This window comes from Astatotilapia calliptera, chromosome 3, assembly GCF_964374335.1.
Source record: "Astatotilapia calliptera chromosome 3, fAstCal68.1, whole genome shotgun sequence".
In the NCBI taxonomy this organism is placed as follows: Eukaryota; Metazoa; Chordata; class Actinopteri; order Cichliformes; family Cichlidae; genus Astatotilapia; species Astatotilapia calliptera.
Window position 1 is genome coordinate 27,725,298 of NC_137424.1, and position 12,357 is coordinate 27,737,654.

The following is a 12,357-nucleotide window of genomic DNA, read 5'->3' on the forward strand; positions in this document are numbered from 1 at the left end:
CATTGTCTTGGCGAAAGAAAGAGGTTTTGCAGCCGTTTGAGCTAAGATTTTAAAATTATTCACATAATGAAAACCTATACTTTGTTTCAGGCGAGTTTCCCATTCAAATACATGTAACAGTGAGAAACACACTGTCTTGGCGAAAGAAAGCGTTTTTGAACAACTTCATATAAATCGCTGTAACTTTTGATAGAAGACTCAGACACACATGTTTATGGCTTTATCTTATAGAACTAAATATCCCCGTGCTGGGCAAACAGGTTTTGCAGCCGTTTGAGCTAAGATTTTAAAATTATTCACATAATGAAAACCTATACTTTGTCTCAGGTGAGTTTCCCATTCAAATGCATGTAACGGTGAGAAACACACTGTCTTGGCGAAAGAAAGCGTTTTTGAACAACTTCATATAAATCGCTGTAACTTTTGATAGAAGACTAAGACACACATGTTTATGGCTTTATCTTATAGAACTCAATATCCCCGTGCTGGGCAAACAGGTTTTGCAGCCAATTGAGCTAAGATTTTAAAATTATTCACATAATGAAAACCTATACTTTGTCTCGGGCGAGTTTCCCATTCAAATGCATGTAACAGTGAGAAACGCATTGTCTTGGCGAAAGAAAGCGTTTTTGAACAACTTCATATAAATCGCTGTAACTTTTGATAGAAGACTCAGACAAACATGTTTATGGCTTTATCTTATAGAACTCAATATCCCCGTGCTGGGCGAAAAGGTTTTGCAGCCGTTTGAGCTAAGATTTTAAAATTATTCACAAAATTGAAAACCTATACTTTGTCTCAGGCGAGTTTCCCATTCAAATGCATGTAACAGTGAGAAACACACTGTCTTGGCGAAAGAAAGCATTTTTCAACAACTTCATATAAATCGCTGTAACTTTTGATAGAACACTCAGACACACATGTTTATGGCTTTATCTTATAAAACTCAATATCTCCGTGCTGGGCAAACAGGTTTTGCAGCCTTTTGAGCTAAGATTTTAAAATTATTCACATAATGAAAACCTATACTTTCTCTTGGGCGAGTTTCCCATTCAAATGCATGTAACCGTGAGAAACGCATTGTCTTGGCGAAAGAAAGCGTTTTTGAACAACTTCATATAAATCGCTGTAACTTTTGATAGAGGTCTCGGACAAACATGTTTATGGCTTTATCTTATAGAACTCAATATCCCCGTGCTGGGCAAACAGGTTTTGCAGCCGTTTGAGCTAAGATTTTAAAATTATTCACATAATGAAAACCTATACTTTGTCTCGGGCGAGTTTCCCATTCAAATGCATGTAACAGTGAGAAACGCATTGTCTTGGCGAAAGAAAGCGTTTTTGAACAACTTCATATAAATCGCTGTAACTTTTGATAGAACACTCAGACACACATGTTTATGGCTTTATCTTATAAAACTCAATATCTCCGTGCTGGGCAAACAGGTTTTGCAGCCTTTTGAGCTAAGATTTTAAAATTATTCACATAATGAAAACCTATACTTTCTCTTGGGCGAGTTTCCCATTCAAATGCATGTAACCGTGAGAAACGCATTGTCTTGGCGAAAGAAAGCGTTTTTGAACAACTTCATATAAATCGCTGTAACTTTTGATAGAGGTCTCGGACAAACATGTTTATGGCTTTATCTTATAGAACTCAATATCCCCGTGCTGGGCAAACAGGTTTTGCAGCCGTTTGAGCTAAGATTTTAAAATTATTCACATAATGAAAACCTATACTTTGTTTCAGGCGAGTTTCCCATTCAAATGCATGTAACAGTGAGAAACGCATTGTCTTGGCGAAAGAAAGCGTTTTTGAACAACTTCATATAAATCGCTGTAACTTTTGATAGAAGACTCAGACACACATGTTTATGGCTTTATCTTATAAAACTCAATATCTCCGTGCTGGGCAAACAGGTTTTGCAGCCTTTTGAGCTAAGATTTTAAAATTATTCACATAATGAAAACCTATACTTTGTCTTGGGCGAGTTTCCCATTCAAATGCATGTAACCGTGAGAAACGCATTGTCTTGGCGAAAGAAAGCGTTTTTGAACAACTTCATATAAATCGCTGTAACTTTTGATAGAGGTCTCGGACAAACATGTTTATGGCTTTATCTTATAGAACTCAATATCCCCGTGCTGGGCAAACAGGTTTTGCAGCCGTTTGAGCTAAGATTTTAAAATTATTCACATAATGAAAACCTATACTTTGTCTCGGGCGAGTTTCCCATTCAAATGCATGTAACAGTGAGAAACGCATTGTCTTGGCGAAAGAAAGAGGTTTTGCAGCCACTTCATATAAATCGCTGTAACTTTTGATAGATGACTCAGACACACATGTTTATGGCTTTATCTTATAGAACTCAATATCCCCGTGCTGGGCAAACAGGTTTTGCAGCCGTTAGAGTTAAGATTTTAAAATTATTCACATAATGAAAACCTATACTTTGTTTCAGGCGAGTTTCCCATTCAAATGCATGTAACAGTGAGAAACGCATTGTCTTGGCGAAAGAAAGCGTCTTTGAACAACTTCATATAAATCGCTGTAACTTTTGATAGAAGACTAAGACACACATGTTTATGGCTTTATCTTATAGAACTCAATATCCCCGTGCTGGGCAAACAGGTTTTGCAGCCGTTTGAGTTAAGATTTTAAAATTATTCACATAATGAAAACCTATACTTTGTTTCAGGCGAGTTTCCCATTCAAATGCATGTAACCGTGAGAAACGCATTGTCTTGGCGAAAGAAAGCGTTTTTGAACAACTTCATATAAATCGCTATAACTTTTGATAGAACATTCAGACACACATGTTTATGGCTTTATCTTATAAAACTCAATATCTACGTGCTGGGCAAACAGGTTTTGCAGCCGTTTGAGCTAAGATTTTAAAATTATTCACATAATGAAAACCTATACTTTGTTTCAGGCGAGTTTCCCATTCAAATGCATGTAACCGTGAGAAACGCATTGTCTTGGCGAAAGAAAGCGTTTTTGAACAACTTCATATAAATCGCTGTAACTTTTGATAGAACACTCAGACACACATGTTTATGGCTTTATCTCATAAAACTCAATATCTCCGTGCTGGGCAAACAGGTTTTGCAGCCTTTTGAGCTAAGATTTTAAAATTATTCACATAATGAAAACCTATACTTTGTCTTGGGCGAGTTTCCCATTCAAATGCATGTAACCGTGAGAAACGCATTGTCTTGGCGAAAGAAAGCGTTTTTGAACAACTTCATATAAATCGCTGTAACTTTTGATAGAGGTCTCGGACAAACATGTTTATGGCTTTATCTTATAGAACTCAATATCCCCGTGCTGGGCAAACAGGTTTTGCAGCCGTTTGAGCTAAGATTTTAAAATTATTCACATAATGAAAACCTATACTTTGTCTCGGGCGAGTTTCCCATTCAAATGCATGTAACAGTGAGAAACGCATTGTCTTGGCGAAAGAAAGAGGTTTTGCAGCCACTTCATATAAATCGCTGTAACTTTTGATAGATGACTAAGACACACATGTTTATGGCTTTATCTTATAGAACTCAATATCCCCGTGCTGGGCAAACAGGTTTTGCAGCCGTTAGAGTTAAGATTTTAAAATTATTCACATAATGAAAACCTATACTTTGTTTCAGGCGAGTTTCCCATTCAAATGCATGTAACAGTGAGAAACGCATTGTCTTGGCGAAAGAAAGCGTTTTTGAACAACTTCATATAAATCGCTGTAACTTTTGATAGAAGACTCAGACAAACATGTTTATGGATTTATCTTATAAAACTCAATATCTACGTGCTGGGCAAACAGGTTTTGCAGCCGTTTGAGCTAAGATTTTAAAATTATTCACATAATGAAAACCTATACTTTGTCTCGGGCGAGTTTCCCATTCAAATGCATGTAACAGTGAGAAACGCATTGTCTTGGCGAAATAAAGCGTTTTTGAACAACTTCATATAAATCGCTGTAACTTTTGATAGAACACTCAGACACACATGTTTATGGCTTTATCTTATAAAACTCAATATCTCCGTGCTGGGCAAACAGGTTTTGCAGCCGTTTGAGCTAAGATTTTAAAATTATTCACATAATGAAAACCTATACTTTGTCTCGGGCGAGTTTCCCATTCAAATGCATGTAACAGTGAGAAACGCATTGTCTTGGCGAAAGAAAGAGGTTTTGCAGCCGTTTGAGCTAAGATTTTAAAATTATTCACATAATGAAAACCTATACTTTGTTTCAGGCGAGTTTCCCATTCAAATGCATGTAACAGTGAGAAACGCATTGTCTTGGCGAAAGAAAGCGTCTTTGAACAACTTCATATAAATCGCTGTAACTTTTGATAGAAGACTAAGACACACATGTTTATGGCTTTATCTTATAGAACTCAATATCCCCGTGCTGGGCAAACAGGTTTTGCAGCCGTTTGAGTTAAGATTTTAAAATTATTCACATAATGAAAACCTATACTTTTTTTCAGGCGAGTTTCCCATTCAAATGCATGTAACAGTGAGAAACGCATTGTCTTGGCGAAAGAAAGCGTTTTTGAACAACTTCATATAAATCGCTGTAACTTTTGATAGAAGACTCAGACAAACATGTTTATGGATTTATCTTATAAAACTCAATATCTACGTCCTGGGCAAACAGGTTTTGCAGCCGTTTGAGCTAAGATTTTAAAATTATTCACATAATGAAAACCTATACTTTGTCTGAGGCGAGTTTCCCATTCAAATGCATGTAACAGTGAGAAACACACTGTCTTGGCGAAATAAAGCGTTTTTGAACAACTTCATATAAATCGCTGTAACTTTTGATAGAAGACTCAGACAAACATGTTTATGGCTTTATCTTATAAAACTCAATATCCCCGTGCTGGGCGAACAGGTTTTGCAGCCGTTTGAGCTAAGATTTTAAAATTATTCACATAATGAAAACCTATACTTTGTCTCAGGCGAGTTTCCCATTCAAATGCATGTAACCGTGAGAAACGCATTGTCTTGGCGAAAGAAAGCGTTTTTGAACAACTTCATATAAATCGCTGTAACTTTTGATAGAACACTCAGACACACATGTTTATGGCTTTATCTTATAAAACTCAATATCTCCGTGCTGGGCAAACAGGTTTTGCAGCCGTTTGAGCTAAGATTTTAAAATTATTCACATAATGAAAACCTATACTTTGTTTCAGGCGAGTTTCCCATTCAAATGCATGTAACCGTGAGAAACGCATTGTCTTGGCGAAAGAAAGCGTTTTTGAACAACTTCATATAAATCGCTGTAACTTTTGATAGAAGACTCAGACAAACATGTTTATGGCTTTATCTTATAAAACTCAATATCCCCGTGCTGGGCAAACAGGTTTTGCAGCCGTTTGAGCTAAGATTTTAAAATTATTCACATAATGAAAACCTATACTTTGTCTCGGGCGAGTTTCCCATTCAAATGCATGTAACAGTGAGAAACGCATTGTCTTGGCGAAAGAAAGCGTTTTTGAACAACTTCATATAAATCGCTGTAACTTTTGATAGAACACTCAGACACACATGTTTATGGCTTTATCTTATAAAACTCAATATCTCCGTGCTGGGCAAACAGGTTTTGCAGCCGTTTGAGCTAAGATTTTAAAATTATTCACATAATGAAAACCTATACTTTGTCTCGGGTGAGTTTCCCATTCAAATGCATGTAACAGTGAGAAACGCATTGTCTTGGCGAAAGAAAGAGGTTTTGCAGCCGTTTGAGCTAAGATTTTAAAATTATTCACATAATGAAAACCTATACTTTGTTTCAGGCGAGTTTCCCATTCAAATGCATGTAACCGTGAGAAACGTATTGTATTGGCGAAAGAAAGCGTTTTTGAACAACTTCATATAAATCGCTGTAACTTTTGATAGAAGACTCAGACACACATGTTTATGGCTTTATCTTATAAAACTCAATATCTCCGTGCTGGGCAAACAGGTTTTGCAGCCGTTTGAGCTAAGATTTTAAAATTATTCACATAATGAAAACCTATACTTTGTCTCAGGCGAGTTTCCCATTCAAATGCATGTAACAGTGAGAAACACACTGTCTTGGCGAAAGAAAGCGTTTTTCAACAACTTCATATAAATCGCTGTAACTTTTGATAGAAGACTAAGACACACATGTTTATGGCTTTGTGAGAGGATTTTTATGAAATCAAGTATAATCAAGTGTGCCTTATAATCGAGTGTTCATATATTTTCACATAACCAAGTTTATTGTTAAAGAGAACATAATGCATTCCTTACTTTAGTGTCTGAGATGTTTGACAAGTATACAAGTATGTATTCTTTAACCCAGTGTGTGTGATGTCAGATAAGTGTGATATACTTCTATGTTTTTATTCTTAGTTTGTGTGCAGAGGTCAGATAAGCTTAGGTAATGTCTGGCTTTTTCCCTTTCGGTTAAAAGAGGAAGTACTATGTAACCCATTTTGCCTTATAAATAAAGCAACCAGCCTGCGCTGAGTGTGTGTGATTTTGCTGAGAGGCACACACCCTTGCGCATGTCTTAATACTCTCTGAGTCGGTCTGCAGTGTCTTATTTCTCTTACTTGTGAACAAATGTCTTAACCCCTGACATTTAATTGGTCCTCCGAGCCGGAGAACTGACTGTTATTTTTAACGTCTAGTTGTCCACAGACGGTTTTCATCGGATCCTGACGTCGTGTTGCCTGCGCTGGAAAAAACCTGTGCACAGTAAAGGAGAAAAACCGGGACCATTCGATCTCCGGTCAGCGTCTTATACAGGCCCCACGGCGCCAGGACCAGATGAACCGAATTCAAAACGCAGCGCCACAGTAAGGTGAATATGAAACACTGCATTCCATCAAGCGCTAAAATACGTTGATATTGAGATTTTCCTTTAAAATAGTGTGTAAACCTGGTTAGCGCCGACAGATCTTAGTCCAAGAGGGACTTAAAGACGACAGGCAAGAGCGAGATTCTAGAAATCGCTATTAAAAGTTCCGGTTGCTCTGGGTAGCAGCTGAATGGAACGAGTTCCGGTCGCTCTGGGAGTGGCTGCAACGGAACAGGTAGAAGGTTGCACAACGAAAATACGGAAAATCTCAGTAAAAATTATAAAAGCGCGCTCTAATTGTGTTAACTAAGAGGAGTAAGTTGTCATTTACGACCCAATAAGCGGTCGAACTACTCCTCAAAGCTGTTTTCCTGTGTACGCTCACGAACTGGTTGGAGTGGGAATCTAAGGTTGTGCGTCATCACGTAAAATCAATAACCGCTCTCTCAACTAGTGGGTGAGTAGAAGCCTGTTATTGATCACCTGCCCCCTCCTTTGTGCCAGAGAAGGTGTTACAGTTCTGACGTAATTAGTTCAAAATGGGTAATTCTAAAGCTAAAGTAAAATTAACAGCAGATGAAGAGTGGTTAGGAAAAAACTGTTCAAATGCAGGAATAATCAGTGCAAAAAGGTGGAGAAATCCACATAAAATATATTGTCCAGCTTGGCAAGGCAAATGCACCCCTGATTCAATAAATGCTTTAAAAGCCGCTTTGCAAAAAGAGCTATATGAGGAAAAAAGTCAAAAGAAAGTAAAAAGCAGGACAAAGAAGGGACAAAAGAGAGATTAAATGCTGTAATTGTGGAAAAAAACGGGCACTTTGCTCGAGACTGCAGGAGTGTAATTCAGGAACAGGAAAGTGATGAATGACTAGCACGAGAGGAAGGAAGTGAAACAGATGAAGCGGAGGTTTACAATGTAGAACAACTACTGTTAGGTTCAGAAGACAAGCCAACAGTTGTAATATATGTGAAAGGTGTGCCGTTAAAAAATGTTTTGGGACACAGGAGCTTGTAAAACTGTTTTAACTGTAGAAGTCCCAAATGTAACATTCTCAAAAAACACTATAATTGTGAAATCAGCCTCAGGACATGTGACAAAACAGCATCTAACCGATCCCCTTTTATGTCACATAGAGATAGTGGCCGTGGCTGCAAAAATCAGTGCATTTATGACCCATCATGCCCAGATTGTATGAAATAAATAAAAGGAAATCATTTATATGAAGACCTTTTCTATAAAAAAAAGAGAGATGCATAAGGTAGATTAAGGCTGTGTCATTGTTCAGCCAAGGAAAGTGTGTGAAAAGATAAATGTTTCCATCCTGGAGGGTGGGTGAGACTGCAGCTCACTCACAGTCCCTGATGGATACAAAATAAAATATAATAATCTGAAGGTTGGATCTGAGATGAGGGAAACAGAAGACCAGTCTAAAACTAGGCACAAACCTGTTCAGAGAAAAAGCAAATTTTGTACAGATTGGATGAACTATAAATTATCTGTTTGCTGAGTAAGATGATCCTAACTATTAAGTTGGCTCAGTAGTAGTATAGTGATATACACTAATAAAATATTGTAATATACTATTGTTATTATATAGACAGAAAAAGATGATAATAATTAATAAAAATATAATATTAATAATAACAAGAAGTATCCTAGCCAGTATGATGTGAGATGGACAATTGTTATGAAGTAGTCTGCATCAAGCTTAAAGGTTTGCTCAAACTCAGTATAATGAAATATGAGATGAAGAAAATAAAAGCAATATCTAAACCAATTAGGTGCATAGAGGCACTTAACCTGTTTGAAAACCTGTCATTTATCCTAGATAAATATTACTGAGATACAGAGCACATCTATAATAACAACTAATAAGCCAAACCCTGTAGATAATAACTAAACCTACAGGATTATGAAGCTGAATTAAATGTGTGGACACCGCTAAGTTGATGAGCATGTTACACATTTTCTTTTATTTTTTATTTATTGGTTTTTTTAGAGCAGAGGCTGCATGCTATTAAAAGCCAACACATGCAGCTGTCTGTGAGCTCAGTTTCCCCTCACACTTCTGCTTTGTTTCTGGCAACATTTTTCTTTGTCTTTTTGTATCCTGACTCATGTATGTTTTTGTTTTTTGATTATTTTGTTGGTTTGGAAACAAATTTGTGCCAATACTTGTGGATTACGGTGACACATAGTGATTAGGCATATGATTTACAAATGCATATGATTTACAAATACCCAGTTTTAGAACTGTGAGCTATGAACAATGCAAAGTTTAGGAAAAAAAATATATATACACAAAACAAAAAACTTCAAAGTTTGAAATATGTAAGATGTGTGAATTCTTTGAAAAACTAGAAGGTATCTAAAAATGCCTCAAGTGAAAATGAGATTCTCTAATGACACTCTGATAGTTAGGTCAGCATCAGGGCCAGAAGGCCTGTGAAACCACAATAACCTTTGAGTGCAGAAGCAAAGGAAGGAATTAGGCCAGTAATAGCAGACATGCAGAAAGCAGGTATTCTCGTGAAAACTAATAAAGCCACGTGTAATACACCAATTTTTCCAGTAAAAAAGGCCAATACTGGAAAATATCGCCTAGTTCATGATCTAAGAGCAATAAACGAGGTAACAGAGCAAATACCTCCAGTGGTTGCAAATCCACATATCATTTTAAATCAAGTAACACCAAAAGAACAATGGTTCTCGGTGATTGACCTCTCAAATGCATTTTTCTCTATTCCCTTACATAAAGATTCACAGAATCTATTTGGATTTACTTTTTATAATGAAAAATACACATACACCAGGCTACCACAAGGATTTCAAAATAGCCCAACACTGTATGCAGAAGTTCTAAAGAAATCAATGTCATTTTGCTCTCTTCCTGCTCCAGGAAAATTTCTGCTGTATGTAGATGACATATTGATTACAGGCCATACACAAGATGATTGTAGAGAAAACACAATGACGGTTCTGCAACATTTGGCAGAACAAGGCCACAAAGTATCACAACACAAGTTACAATTGTGGAGTGATAAAGTCATCTACTTAGGACATCAACTAACAGGCCGAGGCCGCACCTTACTAGAGAGCAGAAAGACAGCAGTCCAAAATGCACCAAAACCAAATAACTAAGCAACAAATGATGAGTTATTTAGGTCTGTGCAATTTCTGTAGGTGCTGGATCCCAGAGTATGCACTGCTGGCCCAGCCACTACAGAACCTAATTTATGGAAAAGACCTAGCATTAAAAGACAAAATACAGTGGACCCTAGAAGCAGAAAAAGCCTTCACTGATTTAAAAATAGCATTGCAAACATGTACCGTCTTAGCATTACCAGACTATGAAAAACCTTTTATTCTCCATGTCGATGGAGTAGCAGGGTACATGAAGGCAGTTTTGACTCAAGCTTTCGGAGACAACTCTCTTATGTAGGTATTCTGCTCTCACACTCACACATTACTATAGAGAAGTGTAATCAGCTAAACCCCAGCACCCTGCTTCCTGCAGAAACAACGATGGCAGAATGGATGACAAAACTGTTTGAGAATAAAGAAGTGATACTAAGCAATCAACTGCCGAGTGATCTATCTCCAGTCTCTTGCAGGTTGAACCCCGGTGATTGGATTCTGATTAAAGTCCTCCAGCGAAAAAACTGGAGTGCTCCGAGGTGGGAGGGGCCCTTCCAGGTGTTGCTTACTACACCGACAGCTTGTAAGATAGCCGAACGACCTTCGTGGATCCATCAAAGCCACGTGAAGAAAGTGTTTGCACCACAATAAGACGCCGGTTCCCCTAGCTTCCAGGTGATCTGCCGGTGGAGGAAGGGCTGATTGGGTATATCCCGCCACTCCACTTCGCTGGCAGTCTACTCACCAGAAGTTTAGGTGTACCAGGTCATCCTGAAGAAAAGACACATAGTAAAAGAGTGACCTATCCCACCAAAGAGAAGAACCAATAACAACACCAGGGACGCCTGAATAAAAACTCAACAAGATGACTGAGGAAAACAACCTGATGAATCCAGAAGAAGCACCAGCCCCAGCACCAGCCCCAGCCCCAAAGCTGTTGTGCTTAGCTGCTTGTAAGTTACAACTCTGGACCAACGGCCAGAAGGTAATGCACGCTTTGTTTCCCTGGATCGGAGTAGGAAAGCACGCACTACAAATAGAGACTTTAGACTATCGTTTTGGACTGTTTTTGAATGCTTCCACCCGCATTGACAAAGCACAGAATGAAGAAATTGATGCAATCCGCATCACTGTCATGCAACATCGAGTAGCTTTGGACATTATTCTTGCAGAGAAAGGAGGTCTCTGCGTGTTGTTCAACACCACCTGTTGCACCTACATACCTGACAACATACATTCATTAAACATGACAAATGCTTTGAATGTTCTGAAACAATTGAGAGACGCTCAGCAGCAGGACTACGTAGCCGTTAAGCAAGGCTGGTGGGACTGGTTACTGAGTGGCTCCTGGAAATCCTTAGTGATTAAAGGCCTGTTGGCCCTTTTCAATGTGATGTTACTATTTTGCCTTTTCACTGCTTGTATTATCCCATGTCTGAGAAGCATAATGTCAAACATGTTCAAGCGTATGTTAGGAAACTATGTTTTGGTTCAGAGGAATATGGAGGATCCCTATCGCCAATATGATATGCTGAATATGGAGGAAAGAGTGGAAAATCCCTATTCTAGTCTTTACAGAACTGTTGTTTAAATACTTCACTGAATGACATGCAAAAATGTGACTAACAAGTGACTATGCATTGATTAAAACCTGTGAAATATATTAACAACAGGAGGGAAATGTGAGAGGATTTTTATGAAATCAAGTATAATCAAGTGTGCCTTATAATCGAGTGTTCATATATTTTCACATAACCAAGTTTATTGTTAAAGAGAACATAATGCATTCCTTACTTTAGTGTCTGAGATGTTTGACAAGTATACAAGTATGTATTCTTTAACCCAGTGTGTGTGATGTCAGATAAGTGTGATATACTTCTATGTTTTTATTCTTAGTTTGTGTGCAGAGGTCAGATAAGCTTAGGTAATGTCTGGCCTTTTCCCTTTCGGTTAAAAGAGGAAGTACTATGTAACCCATTTTGCCTTATAAATAAAGCAACCAGCCTGCGCTGAGTGTGTGTGATTTTGCTGAGAGGCACACACCCATGCGCATGTCTTAATACTCTCTGAGTCGGTCTGCAGTGTCTTATTTCTCTTACTTGTGAACAAATGTCTTAACCCCTGACAGGCTTTATCTTATAAAACTCAATATCTCCGTGCTGGGCAAACAGGTTTTGCAGCCGTTTGAGCTAAGATTTTAAAATTATTCACATAATGAAAACCTATACTTTGTCTCAGGCGAGTTTCCCATTCAAATGCATGTAACAGTGAGAATCACAATGTCTTGGCCGTTTGAGCTAAGATTTTAAAATTATTCACATAATGAAAACCTATACTTTGTCTCGGGTGAGTTTCCCATTCAAATGCATGTAACAGTGA

The 12,357-nt window shown here is 37.9% G+C and overlaps 1 long non-coding RNA gene across 2 annotated transcripts in view; it reads left to right on the forward strand.

The window, feature by feature from the left end:
* LOC113020044 (uncharacterized) overlaps positions 1-12,048 on the forward strand; it is a 58,903-nt gene extending 46,855 nt beyond the window's left edge. The window contains exons 4-5 of one of the 2 annotated variants that reach the window (XR_013906939.1): positions 6,667-6,839; positions 10,445-12,048. This is a non-coding gene — a long non-coding RNA (uncharacterized LOC113020044). The remainder of the gene's footprint in view (positions 1-6,666; positions 6,840-10,444) is intronic. The other variant, XR_013906940.1, reaches the window with a different exon arrangement.
* Positions 12,049-12,357: the final 309 nt, after the last annotated feature.